This window comes from Triturus cristatus, chromosome 8 (assembly GCF_964204655.1).
Source record: "Triturus cristatus chromosome 8, aTriCri1.1, whole genome shotgun sequence".
NCBI classification, from domain to species: Eukaryota; Metazoa; Chordata; class Amphibia; order Caudata; family Salamandridae; genus Triturus; species Triturus cristatus.
The window spans coordinates 1,316,000,365-1,316,027,132 of record NC_140591.1 but is presented as its reverse complement, the minus strand read 5'-3'; positions in this window follow the sequence as shown (position 1 = coordinate 1,316,027,132).

Sequence of the window (26,768 nt, the reverse complement as noted above, 5' to 3'; positions counted from 1 at the left end):
ATTAGCCACAAGAGGGTTGCTGGGAGACTTTGTCCTTCATTAATTTTAATGAAAAGAGGTATGTATGCCTTGCTCCGATTTCTGCAGCATATGTGTAATGACGTTACATAAATATAAACACTGGGGCAAATTTATCATGGTTTTGCATTGCCCTTGCGCCACACGCCCCTTGCTGCACAAAAGCAATCCTGCCTGCAGTACAGGCACCGTGCGCTATGGTGCAAGGGTGTCTGTGTTGGCCCTAGGCAGCACATTGTGCGCCAGCACAAGGAAATGACAAGAATAGACAGTATCATGTTAAATACAGCGCAATCCTGCCGTTTCACGAAGCTCAACAAGGTGGCTTGCTGGACTGAGTGAAATAATGATAAATCTGCCCCATATTTCCTAAGAAAACAGCAAAAAATCAAGTGGCAACCTACCCATACCAAATTGACGCAATGATTTCTGGACACTTGTTTGAGTTTTTCTTACATACATATTCACAAAAATAGGAAATCACATAGGTACACGTTTGATAGTTCATTAAAAATCAAAGATCCAACAATAGTTTTCCCCTTTAATTTTTAATTTCGCTTGTGCACATTTCAGATATGTTAATCATTCTCTAAGATTTCTTGATAAATATAATTATTTCATTTAAATAAATCCTTGAATAAGTAATTCCATACATAAGTAATCACCATCCTACACATTTAATTATCAAAAAATCATCAGCATAGAAAACACTACTCAAAATGCAAAATAATCTTTTCATGTGAGACTTTCTGTAATTACGATTACAACTGTGGGTGTTAAAATTAAGATGCCCCTCAAACCCAGGGGAACCAGTGCATTGAGGAAAATGCATTCAGTAATAAAGATAAAATGTTTCATAACAAAGCAATGATTATTCATTCTTATTCTAAGTGTCTTAACAACAAATATGCATCTTTGTTTCATGTGTTAAGAGTATTTCTTGCACAATGTATATATGCAGCAGTGTCTGAATTAAAATTGACAACGCATTTGAAAGTGAAGGACGTTCAGAAGTGTACCACCGTAACCTGTTTCAGTGCATTGCATATTCGGCAAAACCTTTTTTTTCTGGCAGCAACTTGAAAAACACTGTCCAAATACCGTAATGTTAATCCATCTGGCACTGACGTTCTGCTGTTAAGGTAGTGCAGTGACGCAGTGGCGTCACTAGGGTTGGTGTCACCCGTTGCGGGTAACTCATGGTGTCACCCCCTCACAACTTATTCCATGAATCCATGATGGACTTCCTCGAGGAGATGTATTCATCTGTGCGGCACCCACGGAGGGGGTCCTTCTTCTTCTGGGGCCTTTCCAAGCCCACTCCTCTACACCGGAGTCTAAAGCACGTCAGAGGTGTTACCCATCCCTTCATAACTCCACCCCTTGCTCCTGGCCAACATAGAAAAGTCTTAACCACGCGTGGGAAAATGTGGAGTGTGGCTTTGACGCATTCCTTCGAGGCGGAGACGCCTGCCCCATTCCAACATGTGGCGCTTTGCATCATGCTCACCGGACCTGACTAGAGTTTACTTAAATAACAGTAGCTCTGCATCCGTCAACGGTTACAACAATGCCAATTGTCTTACCAGGCACAGTGTCATTGCTATTCATTCTGCTCAAGACATCACTCAACAACTTTCTTTAACACGGAAGACGAGAGGGCAAAAATGTTGCCAAATAAATAATACAGGGCACAAGTAAATTGTTTGAGAGCCTGTAACTCTATTAACCAATTGGTTTCCATCACCAAAGAAAGTTACATGATAAAAACGAATGCTACTTTCTTATTTATATTCAGAAGTGCAAAGCCAGTGTTCACCTTTCCGACTCTTCCTTTTCAGTGCATTATTTCTCACGCACTGAGCAGCAGTGCAACTCGTCCTGACACAGGGGTGCAGGTGTATGTGAGGCCACTGCGAATGGCTACTTTTGTTGACTACGCACCTATTAGGCTTTTAGCGCGGACAAACATTTTATATGCTGCACCTGAGTCACTTCACGCCATGAGGCGCGCAGGAAGAAAATAGGAAGAAAATATTAAACCAGCTGGTGCCTAATGAGTCCTATTGACAACTGCCTTGATACTGTTCCGAAAAGCACTAGGGACATCAAGAAGGACCCCGGATGGTGACCGTCAGCAAGTTAAAGCAACGTGTTCGCCTCAGGCTGGAAAGTAGCTCATTGAGTCCTCTTGCAGAGAAGAGCAGCATCCATGGTAAAAGGGGGAAGTAGAAAGCAGTAGATTAGAGCTTGTGCGAAGAGGAGCACAAAGAAGGGTGCAAAGGGGCCAAAACCCCTGGACGATTATTATAGGAGAGTTCCATCTGGAATCTCAGGGGGCTCAACATTTGACTCCAGTGCTATTATGATAGCGGATAATGACAGTGACAGGACGTCAAAGAGAGGTGGTCCAGAGCCCTCCCCGATAAAGAGGGGCTTAGCATCAGTAATGAAATGGACTTGGATGCCCCCAAAGTAATGAAAAGGCTCCAACGTATCAAAAGGTCACCAAGAATAGCGTCAGATGTTGTGATACCTACGCCACTCACATACATGCGTGATAGAACTTTCCTCAGGTTCATTAGTAGTGCCCTGTCAAGGGGTTGACAAACCCATTTAGTCGTCTACAAGGATGTCAGGCTCCAGGTCCCCACAACAGGCTCAACACGGTGAAATCACTGTAGAAATACACACCAAGGATGCAGTGAGTGTTCTAATGGACCCAATTGAAACTATCCCAACCAGCCCCTTGACATCAAGAGACAGCTTGATTGAGCTGAGTGGAAACAGACCTATGCCGTGGTTGGAGGTGCAATAGCAAGGGGCTAGTCTGCTCAGTATAACACACACACACATCTGACGTCCCATGACAATTTCCAGGAGACCAGGCATGAAAAAAGCCAAGACTTGCACAAAAACCAAGATATCCTGCTGTCATCAATTAATGCCACACTTTTAGAAGCCACTAATGCCCTCACTTGGCAGTCACATAAACTGGAGGTCCAAATGGACATTATGCAAACTATAGCACTGGCCATCACTAGAACACTTGGAAAAAAAGAGCTACTCCAAAAGACTGCCACTGCAGAATCATAGTGGAGAAACTAGCAACGTTGCCTGAAGTTTTTACATCTATGATTAAGGACCTGAAAAATCTCCTTTAACCAGCTGTGCCAAAACAAGCATAGAAACAAGTATAGAAACAGAGGCAATATTGCAAATGATAAGGAGCTTGAAATCCAAATAAGGCCAGGGAGCCAGAGAGAGGAGGGGTCCCTGACGGATGCCCAAACATCAGATACCCATCACCAAAATGACTCAAAGGTGCAGACATCCTTGCCAAACAGAGCCAGCAGCAGTAACAACAATTTAATGTTGGCTGGCCTGAATTCAGAAGGCAATATTATTAGCATTACAAATATATAATTAGCATTAAAAATAGCACAAGCAACATAAGCAAAAAAAAAGCAGAGATAGAAGAATCATCCAGTATAAAACTCTTTCCGATATTTGACACAAGAAAGGCACCCCGAGGGTCACAAGAGATCCTGAATCCACGGCCGTAGAGGGGGAGGGTCCAGCCCCAAGCCAAATGTCAGCACGAAAGGATTCTATGCCATCTCAAGAAGCAGATGGTCAGGGCCCAGGGCAACTAAGAGGAGGGGGGAATAGATTCAGCCTGCCAGGCTATGCAGGAATATCTAAACGATTCAAAAAGAAAGACCTCTGGGCTAGTAGTAATACATGGTGAGTTGCCACACAATGGACAGGAAAGTGTCAGATTGATTGATACCCAGACAGAAAGAACGGCCCAAGAACTTCTAATAAACAAAGGGCATACTTTCAAACACAGCGAAGGGAAGAATGGGGGTGCCACCAGAGGTGTAGCTAGAGCTTGTGGAGCCCGGGGCTATCCCTCAGATTGCCGCCCCAGGGGACGGGGGGTTGCTGGGGAAAAAGGACGGCGAGCACTTGAAAGAGGTCCGAGAGACATGTAGTATCGCCGCTAATAGTTACCTCGATCATGCAAGTTACATGCACATACATGACACGGTCCAAGGCTACACAGTTGAATACACCGGTGACTGGCAGTGACTGGCAGTACAAAAGAGAACACACAGACTGCATGATCTATCTGGGGACTCAGAAAAACAGCATGTGACATCCATCAGAGAGCTGCGTGAATAATTACCTGGTAATCCCCTCAGCACAATGCAAACATGCACATACATGACACTGTTCAGGGATCCATCATCTACAGCTGACATTAAATGACCATTCATCATGGTCCCCCCATTAAAGCAGTGCACTTTGTGATCTGCATGGTACATGTTCTTTGCAGCAGGCACATTAACTCTCTGTGCTTCCTTTCTAGGAGTCAACCCTTCCACTAGACAAAACTCCGATCTCTCTCTAGGAAGAACATTAATCACCAAAGTTATCATGACATTTTTATTGTTTCTGAAAATTGCTGGAGGCCAGGAAGGAGGCAGCAAGTTTTTTTTAAACCATAATATACTTGCAAACACTACGCACCCACCCGAAATAGGTACCCAGTGCAGTCACACCGTTCGCATCACCCTAACCTGCTCAAGGTTCATGTGACCTCAGTGACAGAGTCACAGCGACTGGATCACTGTTGCTCTAGGGTGTGCTGCTTCGTAGGCCTGCCCGCAAGACTGGAGATGAACTTCAGTATGGATTGTGGTGGACAGGCCTTCAAGGTTAACCCACAATTGACACCACTAGGGTACACCTGCTTGTGCTAAGACATCAAGCCTTCTAAGGTCTAGTGGGGCCTTCTAAGGTCTAGCATGGGAATGTGCTCCCTCAGTAGAGTGGTCTGGTGGACTAGTTATGAAGGCTGAACCTGGTTCCCCAGTTCCAAATTCGACAGCTCTGGCCATAGTGCCACACCCTCTCCCCCACTGAACACCATACTTCCCCACTGAGAGAAACTCGCACTGCCTTCAGCTATAACCTAATTGTGCCCGCTATAAACACTTGGATGTGGCTCAATTCAAATTATGCACTTGATAAGAGTAATATCCTGCCTAAAAAAAAAGTTAAAGTAACCACTCATTGGGAATGCAAGATTAAGTAAAGCATGTGAAATGTAAGCAGAAACAACATGGTTACCTTAACGATCTCTCACTCACTATTCAGAAATCAGCGAGTGGTTTTACCTGAAAAGTTAAGGACATGACTAGAGGGCCCTGAAGGGAACCGTTTCAATGTCCATTGCTTATATCCTTACAAAACGTAAGCAGTATGGTTTAAAAAGACCACATCCATAAACACAGAGCCATGGTACACATTTTGTTTTACAATCCACCCATCAACCAGGTATTGCAGTACCTCCAGGAATGGTACACTTTCCCACCTGGGAACAACAGTGTTGTTCAAAGAAAGACGAGAAAACAAAAGTAGCACTTCACTGGCAAACTCTGTAAAGTGATGCTGATTTATTTGGATGTATATAAAACCAATCTGGCCACTTTGTAACCACTCTGTCTTGCTTTAATTAGTTATGTATTTATTTTTTATATTTAAAACCTATTTCTCTCCATCCCGCTGCACTTTGGAATAGAAAAATGTCAGAAAAAGGGCATTTCTCGCTAGAGTGTTTTTCTTTTTTGGATCCATTTCACAGGGAAGCAACTAAATGAAAGAAGGAAAGATAGGTTGTGAACCGTTTCTTCAAGTCACGGTTTTCAGTAAGTGAGGAGCAAGACTGAAAGAGAGGGAATAATAGGAAGAGAGGGGGGACAGCTGCCAGCACAAAAAGGAAGAGGACATTGCCCGAGTCCTATTCCTTCTCTGCCCGTCCCGAACGTCCACGAAAGCAAGCCGAGTCTTATCTAAATGCCTTTGTCCTCCCCCACAATAGTGCCGCCTGGGGCGGGCCGGCCCCACCCCACCGCCCCACCCTAGCTAAGCCACTGGGTGCCACTTACCAGCTGCAGGCTGCAGAGGTAGACAAGCGTGCACCTGGCGCTGCAAAACCCCATGGGCAATGATGAAAATGGCGGGGCCGGGAGCCACGTCACATGAGTGACGTTTCGAACGTCGTATGGACGCCCACATCGTAGCCCAATTGGACAATAATCTTGGCCGGCGGCCGGGTAAGGTTCGACAGACAGTAATATTATTTAGCATTTTGGTGTCACGGACTCCGTGACACCAAAATGCAAAATAATATTACTGTCTGTCGAACCTTACCCGGCCGCCGGCCAAGATTATTGTCGACACTGACCAAGGTGTCACCCCATGCGATGGTGTCACCCGGTGCGGTCCGCACCTGCGCACCCCCTTAGTGACGCCACTGCAGTGACGTTCTGCTGTTAGGGTAGTCCGTGACTGCAGACCACGGCCTGCCTCATCTCTCCTAAAACCTGCTCATTTGCTCGAGGGGAGTTTATTTACTCGTTGTCACTCTATGGAAGCTGCAAAAGGGTAAGCCACAGAGATTGACTGAATCCATGTCCGTTGATGGAGAGAGTTACACAGGCTACAACAGTGACATACCGAAACTGGAGCCCCCCCCCAAACGTACATGGAGAGGCCCTCCTCCGGGCTCAATTAGGAGCTGTCAGGACAGGGTACTGTGCTGAGGGGGCCCCCTGCAGCTCGGGCCCCCCTGCATCACAGGTGCTGCGGGGGCCTATGTTACACCACTGGGCTACAAATGAAGAGGTGAGATTAGCCGTGAGCAGTTCAAAGAGAGCATTTCCAAGGGTGGCTTTGAGTGTGGTCATTTCACCACAACCTTGATCTTGATAAACCATTGCACGGAGGTTTAGAAATCAAAGGTGGGCTAAAAGAGGCCAAGCATATTTTCCATGTTTGCCATGCACCTCGCTCTTTCCTGCTAAATAATTTTACAAGATAGAGCCACAGAAGGCCGGAGTGGATGAAAGAGATCTGCAGATGTAATGCTAACCGCACAACACACTGTGCATTTACATTTGGGGATATTTTTTTCAATTCCAGGTTCATAGCAGAGAGTTCACCACAGTCTGAATAATGGGAGTCAATAAGATGTGAATGTAAATATGATTGAAAGGTGGTTAGGAGACAGTCAGTAAGAGAGGTGCATTTTAAGACTCTGGACAACGTACCCCGTAGACACAGAAACTAGTAACTCCAGCGCATTTGATTTGGGATCAGACATTACATGCGATGAGAGAGCTGCATCTCCACAGAAATCTCCAGAGAATCTCCTGGGTCATGCTCAAAATGATTAAAATGAAGGCACATTGAATGGTCTCACTTTCTACCACCACCAATGTTACAACCAAATTCCATCAAAGGCAGCCAACAACAACCTGCTGCTAACCCTCAAAGAGGCTTCCAGCCATATAGAGTTTCATGCAGCAGCTAGATAGGGTTCTGGCTCTTAGAGCATGAAGAAGGGGAAGTAAACTTCTCTCGCTGATCATAATCATGGTCGAGCTGAACTACTTTGCTTTGGGACCTCTGATGATTGCCTGAGTTCTTCTCTTCTTCACTGATGGACAAATTCCAAATTCTTGGGGTAAGAAGCTTTACCAGGTCAAGTACAACTATGGGGGCTGATTACAATCTAATTTAATCAGAGGTTAAATGAAAAAAAAATAGAAAGCAGTAGGTTACCCAGAACCAGCTAAACCATACAAAATGCAACTCAGACGTTGAAAGCAAAAATAGAAAGGAACATGCTAAACGCACTCAAATATAGAGAGCTTGAATCTGCTCGAGCCTATGAACCTGAATCTTCCCAGAGAACAAGTCAGACCAAGGTATGGAATACTGAACCTTGACTCATACGAAGCTGTAAATCGGGGTCAAGAGAGGATATACAAACACATATATAAATGCAAACAGAACATTTGAAAGACCTTGCCCTTAAATACAAGACTGCTTGCACCCCGTGTGGGACCGTGGCACCCACCAAAATTAAACCAAAAGGAAAACAGCCACATGGCAAGAAGCTGCATTGTGCACAAAACTGCGTATTACACATTAATTTTCCCGGTCAGGGACCGCCCCATAATACCTGGCAAGGGAGCTGAAAATGTGCCCCAAGAAGGGTGCTAATATATAAATTTAGGCCACACTATATAGATTTAGGTTATTGTGATTTTACAGTGAAATAAACTCCATGAACTAATCCACTGGAAAAGCCTGGATTTCATTTACATTTTAGGGACTGACACACAGTTTTTGAATAATTTACACTTTTGAGTAAGTTTCCAAGTTTTGCCAATTCACAAAATCTGAGTTACTGCTAGAGAACAGTAGTAAGTTCAGCACCACACATGGCCAACACCCTCACATGGAAAAAAATTAAGATAGTAAATTACAATAAAACCCCTTAGTAATCATGTTGAATTAAATTACTCAAAATAGTAACAAATATAAATGAGTATAATTCTTTTTTTTGAATTTTTAAAAAACTTTATTGAGAATGAAGCATGTTACATTGTATGCATTCAATTATACAGTTTGGCATCTAGTCTTTGGCAAAGTACCAACATGATAATGGCGCAAGGAGAATGCGTGGTAAATTAGTAATTATCTGGGCATGCAAACATAATTTTAGACTGGCATGTGTATAAGTTATAAAATCTCCCAGTCAGAGAGTTGCAAGTCTGTCACAGTTGGGGATTGCGCTAGCACTAAGGGGCGTGGATCTGGGATTCTGTTGGTGTGTTCCTCAGTGTCATCTGATTGATGGCGGTATGTCACCAGGGGAGCCCATATATTGTGCGGCCTGCTTGCCAGAGGCACTAGGTTCCAGTATCCACTCGAGTGCATCTGGCAGTGCGCTGCGTCCGCTAGCCAGTTTTTGGACAGTAGTGCCGGCTTGCGGCCCCAGTGGATCGCCACCCTGCGTCTGGCCAACAGCATTCCGACCAGTCTGAGGCTAGCGTCCTGGACCTCCTTGACATATGCCAGTAGGCATGTGAGGGGGTCAGGTGTGATGGTTTCATCAGGTGTAATGGTTCCAGAGGTGATGGCACTAATAACTTTACACACGTCCTACCAGTAGTTCGCTATCTTCAAGCATGTCCAGGCCAGGTGTGTGAATGTTGCATCAGGTGGTGAACATCGCGCGCATCTTGCATCCACAGCCAGCCCATTCTGTGTACTGCCATTGGGGTGCGATAGAGTCTGTGGAGAAATCTGAAGTGTATCAGTTGCAGTTGGTAGTTGGGGGAGAGTCTTTTGGTCTGGTTGCAGCAGTATTGCCACTGTTCTGGTGATGGTCCCTCAGCTAGATCTGCCACCCATGCGCAGCGCGCTCTCTCAGTGTCCGTCAGGGAGACTGCCAGGGTTAGCGCATACAGGCTAGTGACAAGTTTGCATGGAGATGTTGAATTGTGAATGTATTCAAGTGCTGCATTTGGCAGGGTGGGGTCTGGGAATGTGCCGTTAATGTTTCTGCAGGTTGCTCTGATTTGATAGTACAGCAGGTTGTCAAGTGGAGTGGTGCTCTCCGGGAGAGGGAGAAACTGCCCATTGGGATAAAGGTTGGCGTTAGTGTGTATACCCAGAGATGCAGCCCAGAGTGCCATTCCACTGGTTTGCAGTGGAGGGAAAGAAGTATTGTTTGCTAGTTGCATCACCGGCGCATATAGATCTTTGTCCCCAGTGTGTCTGTGGATACCCTCCCACGTCCAATGCACACACTCAACTGTGTTAATTTCACTTCTAGGGGCCGTAAATAGCAGGAACAATGCCTTTTGAAGCGGCCAGGGGGAAGCAAGGTCCATCTCAACTGCCACATGCGATTGGAAGGGCGTTGGGTGCAGCCCAAAATGGAGTAAACTGGCCTGGGCACAGTGTGCATAGAGCTTGAAATTTGGAGCTCCCCTCCCACCATGCGAGGAAGGTAACATCAAGGTTTCGTAGGCGATGCGCCGCTGCCGACCTGCCCAAATTAAGGTGATCATGTTGGAGTGTAGTCTCTTGAAAAAATGTGAGGTAAGAGGTATCGGGATATTTAAAAACAGATATAAAAGTTTTGGCAGAACCACCATTTTGGCTATCGCTGTGCAACCCACCAGGGAGAGTGGGAGATGTTTCCACACGAGAATTTTGGTTTCCAGCCATTCCATAGTTTTACCAAAGTTTCCTTTCCAAAGCTCCTCCGTGTCTCTGCTCAGCCATATGCCAAGATACTTGGTTGGTCCCATAGCCCATTTTATCGGGTATTCTGTGGGGAAGGGCAGTGTCACATCGGTTAAGGGAAAAAAAATGGATTTGCTCCAAATTATTTGAACCCCAGAATAACTTACGAACTGTATCACCTCTCTTATCATTGGTGGCAGTTTTTTTTGCGTCTCGTGTATATACGATGTGACATTGTCTGCGTACATAGAGGTCACCAAACTGCGGGTCGAAAACCCAACACCACGCTGCGTATGGTTCTGGTGCAGCCATGCTGCAAGTGGCTCCATGGCAATAGCGAACAGCAACGGCAAAAGCAGGCAGCCCTGCCTTGTGCCCCTGGTGAGTGCTATGGGATACATAAGTTGACGGCAGCGTGTAGAGCAGCTTGATTTTGTGAATGAAGGCTGGGCTGAGGCCCAGGCGGCCAAGCAGAGAGAAGAGAAAGGACCATTCTAATGAATCGAATGCCTTAGTGGCATACAGCACGGCCGCCACCGCTGGCAGTGATGGGTTGGTTAGGTGCATTACAGAGAAGATGCTGCGCAGATTGTGCGAAGTGTATGAATCCAGATTGGTCTGGGTGGGCTATTAGGGGCATGAGTAGGAGGAGCCGGTTTGCCAACAGTTTCGCGTATATCTTATTGTCAGTGTTTATTAACGATAGGGGACGATATGAATCACAGCTCTCAGGGGCATTGTCTGGTTTAAGAATAAGTGTGATCAGTGCCTCATGGAGAGTGGGGGAAACTGGCCAAGCGTGATGGATTCATTATATATTTCGGCAAGGTGGGGAATAAGGATAGGTGCGTATTCATTATAGAATTCGGGTATAAGCCCATCCGATCCTCGTGTGTTATTGCCCGGGAGGCCAGCGATAACCTTTGCGATCTCCTCAATGGTGAATGGTTCATCTAGGTATTCCCGGTGTTCATCGTTGAGCCATAGCAGCTCAATCAAGTTGAAATATTGCTCTATGATATCATGGGGTCTCTCAGCCCTAGTGGTGTAAAGTTGGGAGTAGAATGACGAGATTCTAGTAATTATTTCACATGGGGACGTGGTTTTTCCCGCGATGTCACCCAGTAATTCAGTTATATATGAGGAGGCATGAGGTTTCCCCAGTAGGTTTGCCAGAGTTTTGCCAGGGTGATCACCCTCTCTATACCGGCGGGCCTGCGCCTCACGGCCAAGATATGTCACCTCGCACTCGGCTTCAGTGCGGTGTTCCATCAGCTTTACCGTTATGTCTGCCAATGCAGTGGGGGAAGGGTCAGTTATATGTATTTGGTCTAGTGTCTCAATGCCTCTAGCCGCACCAGGGTGCCTCGAATGGATCTAAGCACTCTGGATTGTTTGGCGATGCATACCCCTCAGATTACCACCTTAAAGGTCTCCCTGAAGGTAGAGGGTGATTCCACCGATCCAGTGTTTATTAAAAAAAAAGTCAACAATGGCACTTCACAGTTCCTCCTTAAATGCGGCATTGCGAAGCATGGAGGGGGGCATAAATGAGTATTATTTAACGTTAGGCAGACCCTATTGTAAAACTAAAAAACTAAAGTAACAACAATTGGTAATAAAATATAACTAAATTAATTTTAATTAATGATATCTGCTGTTCTTAATAGGGTCTAGGTAGAACCAATCTAAAGTTATTGGGGGCAATTAAAATTTGACAGAAAATCTGGTATTACAACTATCTGGGAATCTAGAATTGAAAATCATGCAGAAACAGTGAGATCGGAATTTGATGGAAAATCGGGTTCTGCAACTATATGGGAATCTAGAATTTAAAATCATGCTGAAATAGTGAGATCTATAAGTAAATATTTAAATAATGGGAACTAGAAATGTTTATAAATGTTACAATCACAAAGAATCCTTATTGTGGATCACTCTCCTTCACTGCATGATTTGTAATATAGAGAATGAAAACCAGCCTACTCCAAGCCTGTATATTCCCAGATCAAATGGAATCCATGTTTATATCACACATCCACAGGGCATGATTCAGATTTCACTATAGGGTCATAACATGATTCCTTACACTAAATGTTAAAATCACAAAGAATCCTTATTGTGGATCACTCTCCTTCACTGCATGATTTGTGATATAGAGAATGAAAACCAACCTACTCCAAGCCTAAGAAATCAGGCAGGAAAATACCTCTTTTTTGTGTGCACTCTGAGAATTGTGCTTTTTATGGACCATGATTGCAGATGTTCCTAACCTCGGGGTAGTCAGAAGCTATCAAAGAGTATCTCATGCTGTGATTACAAGTGCTTGTTAAATTCCCATGAGGCCAGCCCCATAGGACAGATGCAATGCCCTATCAAATTATATCAGTGATTTGCAAAGCCATCATGACGAGCACCCCTGCTTACAAAGCAGAGAAGTTTACCATCTCTGCTGGGTATCAGCACACCAACAGCCAGGACACCATCAGACTGCAGACTATGAAGCGTAAAGACAACATCCATGGATCCATCAGGACTACACCAATGCTGCTCTAGTTCAAGAAAGAGTTGAAGGCTCACCTCATTAAAGAACACTACATCACAATGCATTCACCATCCACAACCCAGCTACCTCTCTTATCATTTGTTGACTTTATGCTTGTCTCTGACCCTGTTCAGCTCTCTGTGGCCTCTGGGATAGGTCTGTACTATGGAAATACCATAAAAATATATACATACATAATACTTTGTGCCTTTTACCTTGGTAATTCAGCTTTCAAACTCAGCTAAAATATCTTGATGACGTTCAAGGTAAAATGAGGAATTATCAGTAGAACAAGGACGGAAATTACTGATTTCTCAGGTAGTTACTCATTTCAAAAGGAACCGTTAAGGGCACACTTAATGAGACCCAATTCAGAATCTAACACTGTTGACTGGAATGAACAGCTGCAGCCTGTCCAATCTTGGATAATCAGTGGATGTTCACAGAGAATGCCTAGGATCTGTTTAACCATGTCACCTATGATGGCTTTTTAGATTTCTGTTCCATATTAATATTTGGGGCGCTTTTTACATAACTTCATAACTTCAGATTCCCACTTTTAGTTTTGTAAATTTGATTTGTTTCTATTCAATAAATGTTTCCCCTTTTAAATAAATGGCTTTGAGACATGTATTTCTTACTTTAAATGTTAATTTGATGTTGCTGTATGTAAGTGTATCACATGCACTTTTTACCAAGAATGGTATTGCTGCTGGCACCAACATACAAAGGATGTGAATGAGATTTCTCTTCAAATCCTGCTTTTACAATAGGAACTATGGGGCATATTTACAAGCAGGCGATAAAAAAATTATCGCCGCTTTTTCAGCCGTTTTCGGCCAAAAAGCGGCGATAATTTTATCGCTATATTAGCAAGGCCACGCTAACGCGTGAAACCTTGCTTTAGCGTCAGGATTCCTAACGCCCAGCTTTGCATCTCTAATGAGATGCAAAGTGGGCGTTCCTGACCTAACATGACAGGAGAAATGTCGCTAAGCGACATTCCTCCTATAATCAAGCTCCACGCTATGAAGCATAGCGTCAGGAAAAGTAGCGATAACCCCTGTTATAGCTACTTTCCATACGCCTACTTCAGGACTGACTTAGCCATGATATCCTATGGAAGGTGGATATCATGGCTAAGTTTGTGAGTCCCTATCAGCAAGTTAAACGCCACAGTGCGTGAGATTATTGCTGGGTTTCCAGCGATAATCTCACGTTAGGCAGTTAGCGTGAGGATTTTTATCGCTGAGGAGATAAGCGTTGCTAATTGCACGCTATCTCAGCGATAAAAATCCACGTTACCCGGGGATAATTATCCTCACGCTAAGAGCGCTGAGCGATAATTATCGCCGGGTGTTGCTGATATGCCCCTATATTGCTTGACTTTGTTGAATCACAGCCACTCAATCAATCACACCGCAACTCTCTATTGTTTGACTTTGTTAGAGAATATCTGTTCAAAATTGGGATCCTGGTTGAGGGAGGTGTAACCCTTCTCACGCAGCAATCACAATTCCTGTCAGGGTGAAGTCACTGGAAAACCCTAAATTAACATGCACTTAACCTTCTGGTACCAGTAAGGCTAAACATAAAGGCAATGTGCAAAGTAGGGGTAAAGGCAAAAAGTTAGGGGACGACCACTCTAAAGCTGACAGGTCTAACAATAGCCTCTCCTCAATCAATCACATCACAACACTCTCCCTTCCATACATTAAGGGCCATATTTATAGCTTTGGTGGCACAGGGCAGCACACCAAGTCACCTTGCTGTGCTACCCTGTGTCACAGGGGAAGGGTAGGAATGCACTGTATTTGTCCAATATAGGGCATTCCTGTCATTTTCCTTCGCACTGGCGCTGTTTTGGCAGCCAAATATCAACTCGTCCTTTGAGGCTTTTTCCTCTTACTTTGTGTGCTGTTTCTGCAGCGCACATAGAAAGAGGAAATACCGAGGAGAAATAAACATATTTCTCCTAGTTGCACCTCCCCTGGGAGGTGTAACTTTTTGGTGCATTTCCAGGTTTACAAGGTCTTGTAAATCTAGGAATGCATCAAAAGCCATGGGAGTTGCATGGGAACAACCATGCAATGTTCATGGAGCACCTACCTAGGGCAGAGTAACACATGTGCTGCATGATGTTGTTCTAAATTTTAGGAGCCACTCAAACCCATGCAAAGTGGCTTTAGGTGGCTTCAAATAGACATGACTGAAGGTTTGCGTTGCTCTTGCATCACGTTGCATGGTGCAAGAGTGATGCAAACTGGGCCATAAATATGGCCCTAAGAATCCTGTTTATCATAAGGCACAATTAATGGATCATATAGCTCATTTGAGAGACTTGTTCTAGGACAATGCCTTTTTGTTGGTGAAATTCTGCAAATTACCTTAGAGATTATGAAAAATTCAAAATAGGAAAGTTAGAAAAATGAGAAAGATATTAAGAAACTTGAGGCCTGATTTAGAGCTTGGCAGATGGATTACTCCATCACAAACAAGACCTTTATCCCATCTTATTACAAGTAGCACTTGTAATTGGGCTGATGGGTTATGCATCACCTTTGTGACTTGTTACCCTGTCCACCAAACTCTAAAATCAGGCCCTTGTTAGCCTGAGCCACGATTCTATCATGCTGGCATCTGAAATATTAGGGAATGTAGTGCAGGAGTAGTAAAAATCTTTTGCCGGAAAACCTTTATTCGTCTTTTCCTGCCATTGACAAAAAAGGTATGAACAAGGTGAACAGTAATATACACTACTAGATTTACATTTATATAAAACTGATGCAAATAGCAGCACCATATCGATATTACCAAGACAGCAAACCAAGCATTTAATCATAGGGGAATTTTCAGGTTGCATTACAATTGATGTAACATCACTCTGAACAGATGTGGTAAACAAAAAAAAGAGACCTTATTCAAATGAAGCTGCAAATACCTGACTTGCATTTCGTGTCGTGGCAGTAGCCTTATTTATTAGTTGAAAGCACTAAAGACTATAACAGGGAATGTGTTGGGAATTACAAAATTCTCACAGAAGTTTAGCAGATATGTTAGAGCTGAATTATTTTGCTTTTGTGTAAGGTTTGTTGGGAAGTAGACATGAATATACTAAGGATGATATAGGCATACATAAAACAAGCAGAAATGTTGCTAAATGTTAAACATGTGACTGATGATCTTGTGCTGACAAAAAGTCTTTAAAATAGAAAATGGAAAATCATCCCCAAATTTATACCATATTCTTAGTATGTTTTTTTTACTGGCTGGACTGTGACAGCATGCACTAAGAGCTGTAATATGTGCCTGCAGACAATCTCAAAGCCTGCCTAGACCCTAAGGTACAGCGCCTAAATGTACACATGCACTGAGAATCTGACCCATAAGAAATTGTGGAGAAGGTTTAGATAAGGGAAAACACTGGTACTCCAGAGTCACGCTGTCCCAGAGCCACTGACATCTGTTTACAGATGTAAACAAATATAACATATGCCCATATGTGGCACACAATACATTTATAATAAAAGGTGAAATTGCCGCACACCCCTTGTAGGCTACAGGATCAAAGCAAAGCCTGGACTAAGTGCTGTGCCTGAGGCCCTCGGAACCTTAGAAATGGCCCAGAGGAACCATATTGGAGGAAGAAGACTAACCAACCAAGGCTATTCACTTAACGTGTGACCTCAACACACAGGAAATCAGGTTGGTACTGCTTTGAGCTTTTTGCCACTGAAAAGAAGCACTTCAGTGGCCCCTCGCTGTTAAGGTATCCAGCTTCAATCCAGTGAACTCAGGTAGAGCTTCCAGGTCTATTCAATGAAGAAATATAGACTAGTAAATGTGCCAAAGATATCAGACCAACGGGAGGACATTTCCTGATGTGAAAATTAGATTTTCTTGCTCAGAGCTTTTCCTACCAAACCAATGGACTCAGCAGGACCTCGGCCAACAGGTATCCTATTCAAAAAGACTTTGTCCGACAAAGACTTTAGCCTTGCCCTGCCTGAGGATTTTGACTTCCTGCAAAAAAAGACTAATTCAGAAGATAAGTTGTTTACCTGAGTCCTCATACTAGGCTTAGCCAGGCTTAGCTTGTGTCTAGTTTCCAGTGTAATGCAACTGTAGATGGTATTCTGTTTCCTGGAGCTTTTCAAACGAAAATTTCACATGTCTGGCTCCTCTTATTGGATTTTAATCATTTCTGTGTCCTTGTTTTTTTTTTTTCTAGAAATTGGTAGTGGGATTTTTTTTTATTGTGTAGTACATATGCTCCTATCTGGGGTTTTTGATGCAAAGTTATGACTACTCTTATTTGTAGACAGGGCTTCTTGAGACAGGTGCAAAGTTGGAGAAAATGTGTTTCCTTCTACAATTTCCATGTGTGCTGAACTGGATAGCACACATACATCAAAGTATGTCAGAGCATGGTATTTTTTACTAGAAGGTAAACCTTCCAGTTCAAAAGCTATGCTTAACATTATGTGCACACTTTTGCACTATTGTGAAAAAGTGCGTGTGGTGTCAGGGAGCATAAATGTGTACCAGCGGTTCAAAGGAGAGCAGGAGTGGCATATATTTGTAGATATAGAGCTGTCCTGCATCTCCCTTTCACACAGGGTTGCACATTAACTTTGGTAGTGTCAAGTATTAGTAAATCTGCAAGAGAGTGCGTTTATCTGTCCTAATAATTTTAATTAATTAATATCTGCAGCTTAGTAAACATACTTAAGGTCACTGGAGAACACTTGGATTGTAATATTCAGTATATATCAGTCTCCAGTCTTTGGAAGAAAACAAGTGGACATTACTGGGGGATGCGTGGACAACAGAAAACAACAAATAAATCCTAGATCTTAGTGGCACTACCTCTTTTTGCTGCTATGTGTACTTAATATTTAAGGACAAATCTATAAAATATTGATTGAATGATTAATATGGTTGAAATTAATATATGTTTATTTGACAACATCATACATTTAGTTTGTTTTAGCATGCTGTTTCTGATATAGCAATTTTCTTAAGGTATTGAAAACTAGATTTAGCTGCACAAAACATTTGCAGCTTGAATGTGATACAATTAGCATTAATAGGCCTACATGAGTCTTGAAGCAATTTACAATGACATTCATAATGCAACAGTTTGATACTTTCATGTCACAGCGAATTTATGGACATATATATACTTCCAATCAATTGAGAGTGGCAGAGAACTGAATTATTTAATAAACCCAGCTTCCAACCATCAGCACACAACACTTCATTTATTATTCGTGGTCATGTTTCTTTAATTCACATTGTATTCATCTTATATTTTTCAAGTTTGTAAACATGGTTGCATTTCTCGACATTGGACTGGACAATTTAAATTGAATAATTTTTTGTGATTTTAAAATATAGATACACCTTATGAATCACTCAATACTTAGTGCACATCATTGCCACCTAATCAGAATTACATCACTGGGGAGAACAGGATAATTAATGTCAAGTTATTTGATGCTGATTCTGTGCAGCTTAATCTAAGAAGCCTGGTGGGCTAAAATCTAACTTATTTTAGAAAACTGAAATTTCTAATTGATTGCAGAAAGTGAATATTTGAGGCAAAAAAACTCACATTTATATAAGACACACACAAAACCAAAGACCAAGGTGTCAGTAAAACAGTATAAAGAAGGAAAACAAATACATACATGATGTATGTTTCACAATTGCATGGTCCATAGTGATAAACACCCAGGCCCTGATTATAAGTACGGTGCTAAATTGCGTTCCATATTCAGCATTGTTGTTTGACAATTCTGCGTTGTGAATAACGTGTAATTACAGTTTTTATTGCACCCGGCGGAATCGTTGTATAGCTAAGGATAGTAAATAACGCTTGCTTTATTTAGCGCATTGGTTATTTAGCTCATGTGTTATTTAGCATGTGTTATTTAAAGAATATGGTAATGAGCAGATGCGTGAATGCGATGAATCCCGAAAAAGGGCCTCAATACCTGCAAATGTGAAAGATTTCACTCCACACATCACCATACAAAAAAAATATTGGGAGTCCATGTTGCCACCTCAAGTGGTCCTGAAAACAGGAAATGATGTCAACATAAACTTTTCTATTGAAGCAGCCAGTTTGGCATTTGTACATTCCACGCTGGTGAGAATCAGAATGAATCCACTGCCATCCTTACTCTTCCTGACACTGTTGTGCCAAACAAAGACATCCATAACATAATGGCTGCCAGTAGTATTCTTCAGGAAATACAAGTTTACTGACCATGAACTTGAGGTGTTAGCAGAGGAGGTTGTTAAACAACATGATAGGTTGATGGAACATTTAATTATGAAAATACCTCCCAAGACAAGAACTCAACTGTGGGAGCAGATAACAATGAAAGTGAACACTGTATTTGCATATCCTGAGATGTAAAGGATTCCAGAAAAAGATACCATGATGCGGAAAGTGCACAAATTAGTAGCAAAGCAGCGCAAAGAATCCCTAGCAACTGGGGGTGGCTCTGCACCACATTTGTACTTGAAATCATGGGAGCAGAAAATCTGCAGAGTCTATCAGGGATTGAGGCAATATTTGGAGGATTGGAATGTGAAGGGACCCAGGATGAATCTAGTAAGTGTCCATAATCCTAATTATCAAATGCACAACTATGTAGCAAGAGATGTATGATGTGTACATATTGCAACATAAATCATTTAACCCCTGATAAAGAGTATAGATGTTAATTATAGCACCTGAGAAATCATAATCCCAAGGCCCTGATTACAACATTAGTTGATCATTTTTGCACCTGATAAAGAAAGATACCACAGGTTATGTAATTTATCAGGTGTAACAAAGAACATCTATCACAAGTTGTTGGGGAATAACATGTGGATTTTGGTGTCTGATGCACCAAAATACACATGATAGGATAAATGCCATATGATTTTCCTACTTCATAGGTATCAAATGTTGAGTCATTTAACACATCCAATAATTATTGATTTCATTAAACACCCAACAACTCATAAGTGTAACACATACTTAAACAGTTTGGAATATACCTACCAAGTCGTAATCAGTGTCGAGTTTTTGTAGAATTATGGGATGAAATACATAACACCTAAAACCATATACATAGGAAAACTCATAACTTTGACCCATCCTGAGACTGGGAAATACACATGGGTCAAAATACACCGAGCTAATTCTAATCAGACCCATTGTCACATACATATCTTGTACAAATTCTCTCTGCCATTAGGTCAATAGCCACCTTAATATATCACCTAAACGTATGATATCATGCCTTACATTGCTGATTAAACAAACACCTTCATGCGTATGTCCTAAACACTAATATGTATAATGATGGATATTCACTACCTACAGGACATAGCATGGGCCATTATGTCAGGACTGTACACCCATTATGTAACGTCAGTACCCATGATGACAAAATGGGTGTTAATCAGGAGCTCATCCATGCACAAGATGCAATTCTACAGTGCCAAGGATCACAATTTTCATGATTCCATATGTAACCCAAGCCAAAATGTAGTTTACTGAAACTATCAAAACACAGACATGCAGACATCAATGTATGTATAGTGCTTCACATGGTTGCCACAATGTTAACACCACAGCTATTCAAATGAAAATGTCTTTCGTGGGAGCACACTAAAAGGGTATGTAGATAAAGGTTTTTAACCTTTTTATAAGTGACCTGTGTGTATATCTCACTAATGGAATCTCAGTGCAATACATCATGAAAAAGGGCTTAAATGTAAATAAAACCAATCATGATTTGACATTAATTTCAGCTGTAACACCACCAGAGCACACGGACCAAGAGGATATATCTAGTACATCTTTTGAGGCAACAACACGGTCCTCAAGGCTTCTGCTGGACAGATGACATGTGCAGAAGTAAGATATGCTAGAGTGAGGTCAGAAAGGGCTAAATGTCCAGCATATGTGGAGGGCAAACAAAAACAAGGGAAGAACATGTTTGTGGCACACTATCTCTATAGTTGTGGTGCATAGTAACACAGTTCTACAAAAAAAACACGGTGTTGCTGCTGATAATATATTCAACCCTGCTGAAGACACAGCTAAAGTAAGTACATCAGAGGAGGAGTTCAGTCACCATCCATGGTAGTAGTGGATGTGTGTGAACAATTACTATCACACATAGAGCCAGACAAATTGATTACCCTTGATTTACAGCATGTTAAAGTTGCCAACATTGAGAGACATGACACTGAACCTGATGAAGGAGAAAGTAGCCCACCACATTTAACTGATGATGAATGGCATGTTACCTCTGAGCCTAATGTAAATGCATTGGGTAACAATATTGATGTACTGAAAACATTGGACCACCAAATATTCGCCATGGAGGCAGGCCAGCAAGCCCTCCTGGCCAAATACACAGAAACTGCAGAAGCAATATCAGTTCTCCCTGCATCAATAGCATTATTCAACAGTAGCTGAAGTATATTAAGAAGGAGGCAAATGCTGTGCATGCATTACAAGAAGATAACAAATGACAACTATCACATCTCAATAGGCTCACAGCCTCTATTCTGACTGCCAGCCAACAAAATGCTGCCAAAGGGCAATTGGCAATGCATTGGATACCCTGGGGACATTGTTGGAGCTTCAAGAAATGACCATGTCCCAGATGGTGCAATGTGTAGTATGCATCACAAGACAGCACAATATCCTTTTTTATCCCCTTAACTTCTTCTCCGTCTGTAAATGCACATTGTCACCAAAAAGACCAACTAGAAGATCAGCAAGAGCTGCTAACTTTCAATCAGAATGTGAAGAAAAGAAGAAAACATAAATATTTTGATTTATTCATTTATTAGAGTAACAGAAGTTAATGTGGACCAATAGTGCTGTGTGTTTCACTTTTGGTTTCAATAATTTTGAAAGTAACAAAGTGTTTATTAATTTCTGTTTTCTTACAATGGTATGTTATTGTAGCAAACTAGGATGTTTAAAAAATGATTAGTCATGATAAAGTTTTTTTATGTCACTACCGTTCACATCTTCTTCTATTTTCTGGTTTGGTGCTGGTGAATCATCCTCATCATTTCATCAACATTCTTCACATCCTCAGGCATTGGTACACATCATCTAAATGCAATGTTGTGCCTCATGGTACAAACTATAATCATAAGAGACACTTTGTCAGGCTGGCATTCTAAGGCTACTGCGATGCAGACATCTAAATCTGGCCTTCATTAGTCCAAATGCCCTTTCAAAGGTGTTACAAGTGTGAATGTGTGACCTGTTGTATGCATACTCCTGGGCAGTTCCTGGGTTAAGCAGTGGGGTCATGGTCCAAGGCTTCAAGGGGTAAACAGTGTCACCTACATGTGAACAATAAATGTTCACTACAATACCCACCAAGCATTGATATTGACATGTAGTACACTTACATTTACTATATCTATTATTAATAGGAACAGATGATGAGACTTACAAAATAGCCATGTTCTCTGTAGAGGATTTGTTTCCATTGAATGTAGTATGTTGTTTCTCCCGAGTATCATTGAGTCATGTGATGAACCAGAATAGCATGCACAGCTGTGCATAAAACACAGATTTGATTCACACACCATCTGGACATTTATTTTGTGCTGCATCTTCTGATTTCTGTACACTTATTCATGCCTCCTTGGAGCCACTAATGCTACCTGGATGCAGTCCATGGCACCTATCACATTTGAGAAACCGTTCAATGCATAACAATTGGCCTTGGTAGAAATTGTTGTTTGATTGTCTGTTGGTAAATACATGTGTTGCTGCCGAATATAGATAAAGCATCAATTATTTGTTTTAATATTTTACAGAATGTTTTTTTGTGCCATGCCATAAACCATACCCACTGTGTGCTGAGTTGAACCAGTTGCTATAAATTGTAACACAGCCAGGATTGTTTGAAGGGGTGATTTTGCAGTATGTATGGCTACACTGGAGTGTACTATATCACCTAATGATGCAAGAATATTTTGGACAGTATGCATGTTCAATCTATATGTTTTTAAGATTTTGTATTCACTCAGGTTCAGTGGATCTAATCTGATTATTTGAATTCTTGACCTTCTCTGTTGCCTGGTGCATATCCTTTGCCTACGCTGCTGTTGAACTTGATTATATGCAAGTCCTTGCTCTGCTTGGTATAGTAGAACAGGGATTTGGCATAGTTAAATGTAGTGGCCAAGCTCAGCTGAATCCAAGTTGCCCTTCAGCAGTGTGCCACAAGCTCAAAATGAGAAGGACATGTTCTCCATAGCCTTTATTTATGCAGGTGTGTTATCTTCCAGGTGTTTATGCTTTCCATTTTTTCTTTCAACTACTTTTTTCATGTTTACACATTAACGCATTATACATACTCATTCAATCACTTTTTTCACTACTTCTCATGACCCATGCACACATTTACCACCTACTTCCTGCAGGTGTTAGTTATTTTTATGTAGTAAATACCACATATTTTTCAGCACAGTTGCAGCTTATAATTGGATTTTATTTGTTGGCATTTGTTATTTAGAGAATAAGGTAAATAACTTATGGGTTATTTACCACATGCGCTAAAGACAACGGGCCTCATGTAGGTAGCCAAAGACCGGTCGGTAACGGCCGATTTTCGGTAAATATGCCGTTACCGACCGGTATTTAGACAAGTGAGATGTAGGAGGCCAAAAACAAGTTTTCGGTAAATTTGAAGCGGTAAATACCGATTCATAATTTCCGAATTCTAAAATACCGATTCATATTTACCGAATACATATTTACCGATTCGGTAAATATGAAGTGGTAAATATGAATCGGTAAATATGAAGTGGTAAATAAGAAGTGGTAAAACTGAAAATGACATGTAGGAAAAATCGGTAATTAAGAAATCCATGAAATTCGGTAATTAAGAGTCGGTAATTAACACTGAGTGAAAGCAGGTGGTAACCATCAACAGACCATATAAGCAATCCCAAAATGCAACAGCGTGGACAACATGGCCGCTCTGTATGTCATTGCAAGGCGCCTACGTCTACAGGCAGCAGGTCTGAGGATTTGGAGACGGGAGGAACGCATCTACAGACAGCGCATCACACTCTTCCAACTGACTGATGCAGAGATACATGAAAGGTACAGGCTACACCCCCACACCATCATGGACCTGATAAGGGACCTGCACCCACTCCTGGACCAGCCAACAAGAAGGGCGCATGCCATACCACCACATGTGCAGGTGCTCTGCAGCCTACATCTACTGGCATCTGGCAGTTACCAGGGGGTGATAGCTGCGGTGGGCGGTGTATCCCAGAGTTGCCTGTCCCGTTTCTTCAGGAAGTTCCTGGATGCCATGATGCAGAGAATGCACCACTACATCAGCTTCCCAAACACACAGGCTGAACTGCAGAAAACTAAAACTGACTTTTATCACATGGCACAGTTCCCCCATGTCATTGGCTGTATTGATGGCACACACATCCCAATCTGCCCACCAGCTGACACTGAGCACATCTACAGGAACAGAAAGTCCACCCACTCCATCAATGTGCAGGTGATCTGTGATGCAGGGAACATCATCACTGATATTGTAGCGAAGTTTCCTGGGAGCACCCACGACTCTTACATCTTCCAGAACAGTGGGATCTACACACGACTGATTGCCGGAGAATTTGGAGAGGGATACCTGCTAGGTAAGTAACAGTGACGCCCCATGAAACCTGCAAATCATAGTGTATAGAGGCATGTGACTGATGGTTCCCTTTTACTCACCTAGGCGACAGTGCATATGCCTGCCGGTCATTCATCCTCACTCCCTACCTACACCCATCAACCCAGAGTGAGAGACGATATAACGTGGCACATAAATCTACACACAATGTGGTGGAGCGCACGTTTGGACTACTGAAAAGCAGGTTCCGCTGCCTCCACAAGAGCGGAGGCGCACGCCAGTACACACCGATCAACTGCTGCAAGATCATTGCCACTTGTGCAATGATGTACAACCTTGCCACGAAGAGAGGAACAGAGGTGGAACTAAAACATTTTGAGGACAACGAGGAAGAGTCAGGCCAGCCAGAGGGCAACGCAGCTGGAGTGCCAACTGCAATAGATGGGAGAGAGAGACGGGCAGAGATCACATGCAACTATTTCTGAGTAAGTAAGGGGACACAGCCAGTTGTGGTATGTCATGACGTAGTTTTAATGCGGCACTACGCCATGAAAACAAGATCAAGCCAATCTGGCAACATAGCATATTTACAAGGAGTAAGTCCAGGGTTACGTCACCCATTGGGAATTGGCTACGCAGGGCTGCATCATTGTTTGCGCATACGCGCTGCAGTGTGGGATGCCACAGATTGAGCATCCTCACTACAGCCAACCCCAAGCCGCCTGCTGCTCCTGCGTGCTTCTGGGACGGGGGGTGTGATGCTGCTCCTGCTGCCGGAGTCGATGCTCTCCGCAGCATCCCCTGCAGCAGTTGTCGCCGCCTGACTTGTTAATAGCACCTCTAGTGCACTTGTCACCTGCACCATCCCCCGAGACACGTCACTGCAGCAGTGTGTCAGGCCCTCCTGCATCGACACAGAGCGCCGGCAGAGTAGAGAAGTAGCAGTTGCCAGACGGTTGAGTGCCCTGGTGTTAGTGTCCCTCCTCTGCCGTTCCCGGCGCCGTGCATCTATGTCAGCATCTAATTTGCTGCACAACTGCTGGATTGACTGGGACATGTCCCGAATGCCCACTGCCATTGTGCTGATGTTATTGTCCATGTTGACTAATGTAGATTTCATGCACCGCATATGCCTCTGGACTGACATGACTGCCTTTGTTTGCAGGCGCTGTTGTTTTAACATTTGGCCCTCGAGCCCCGAGAAGACACCATGGCTGTCAATGTTTGCTGGTGGACTCTGGACACGTGACCTGCGGCGCCCTCTTGCACCCGTCTGTTCTGCCTGTGAGGTGTAGGGCACAGTGGCATGGCTCCCATCCTGGGGCATAGTAATTTGATCATGGCCCCTGCTGTCGTCAGACGAGGTGTCTAAGGCTCGCAGCCTGGCGGCGGAACGCCTCCTCATTCTCACACATGCAGGCGGTGATGTGGCCGGTGACTCAAACATGAGTGGCGATGCTGGCTCTGGTTGAGGCGAGGCTGCCTGTGTTAGTGGTGCGCCTGCCTGTGGCACTGCTCCCTGGGCTGAACTTGTGCTGGCCAGAGCTGATCTGTGTGGCCGGTGTGCCCTCTCTCCTGCAGCATGTCCTGTCCTGCGCGATGTCACATCTGTGGACAGAAATGCAACATCGGCTCAGTGTACCTGAAGGGCTGCATAGCAAGCATCACAATTAAATCATGTTACACTCTAAGGGGCATATCAACAACAACCGGCGATAATTATCGCTCAGCGCTCTTAGCGTGAGGATAATTATCGCCGGCTAGCGTGAATTTTTATCGCTGAGATAGCGTGCTATTAGCAAAGCTTATCTCAATAGCGATAAAAATCTACACGCTAACAGGCTAACGTGAGATTATCGCTGGAAACCCAGTGATAATCACACGTTACCTTGTTGATAGGGACAGGCAAACTTAGCCATGATATCCTCCTTCCATAGGATATCATGGCTAAGTCTGAAAATTAGCAGACGTAAAAAAGCAGCGTTAACCGCGGTTAGCGCTGCTTTTTTTGTCTCTAACAGGGTTAGCGACATTCTTGATAATAGGAGAAATGTCGCTTAGCGACATTTCTCCTATTATTTTACTCTGGAACGCCCCCTTTGCATCTCATTAGAGATGCAAGGGGAAGCGTAGAGTAAAAGGGTGCTAACATGCAAATTTGCGTGTTAGCACCCTGTTGTTGATAGGGCGCTAGTTTTATCTCTGCTTTTTTGGCTTTTAAAGCCAAAAAAGCAGAGATAAAGCCCTTGTTGATATGCCCCCTAATTTGTCCTCTGCCTGCTTTTGGCTAATGTGTGTAACATGCCTTGTTGTCCTGTGCCATTTACTTCATGGTTGGGGTTTCCCTGACCACATCTCCCAGAATGCATTGCCTGTCTGCACTAACACATGGACTGGAG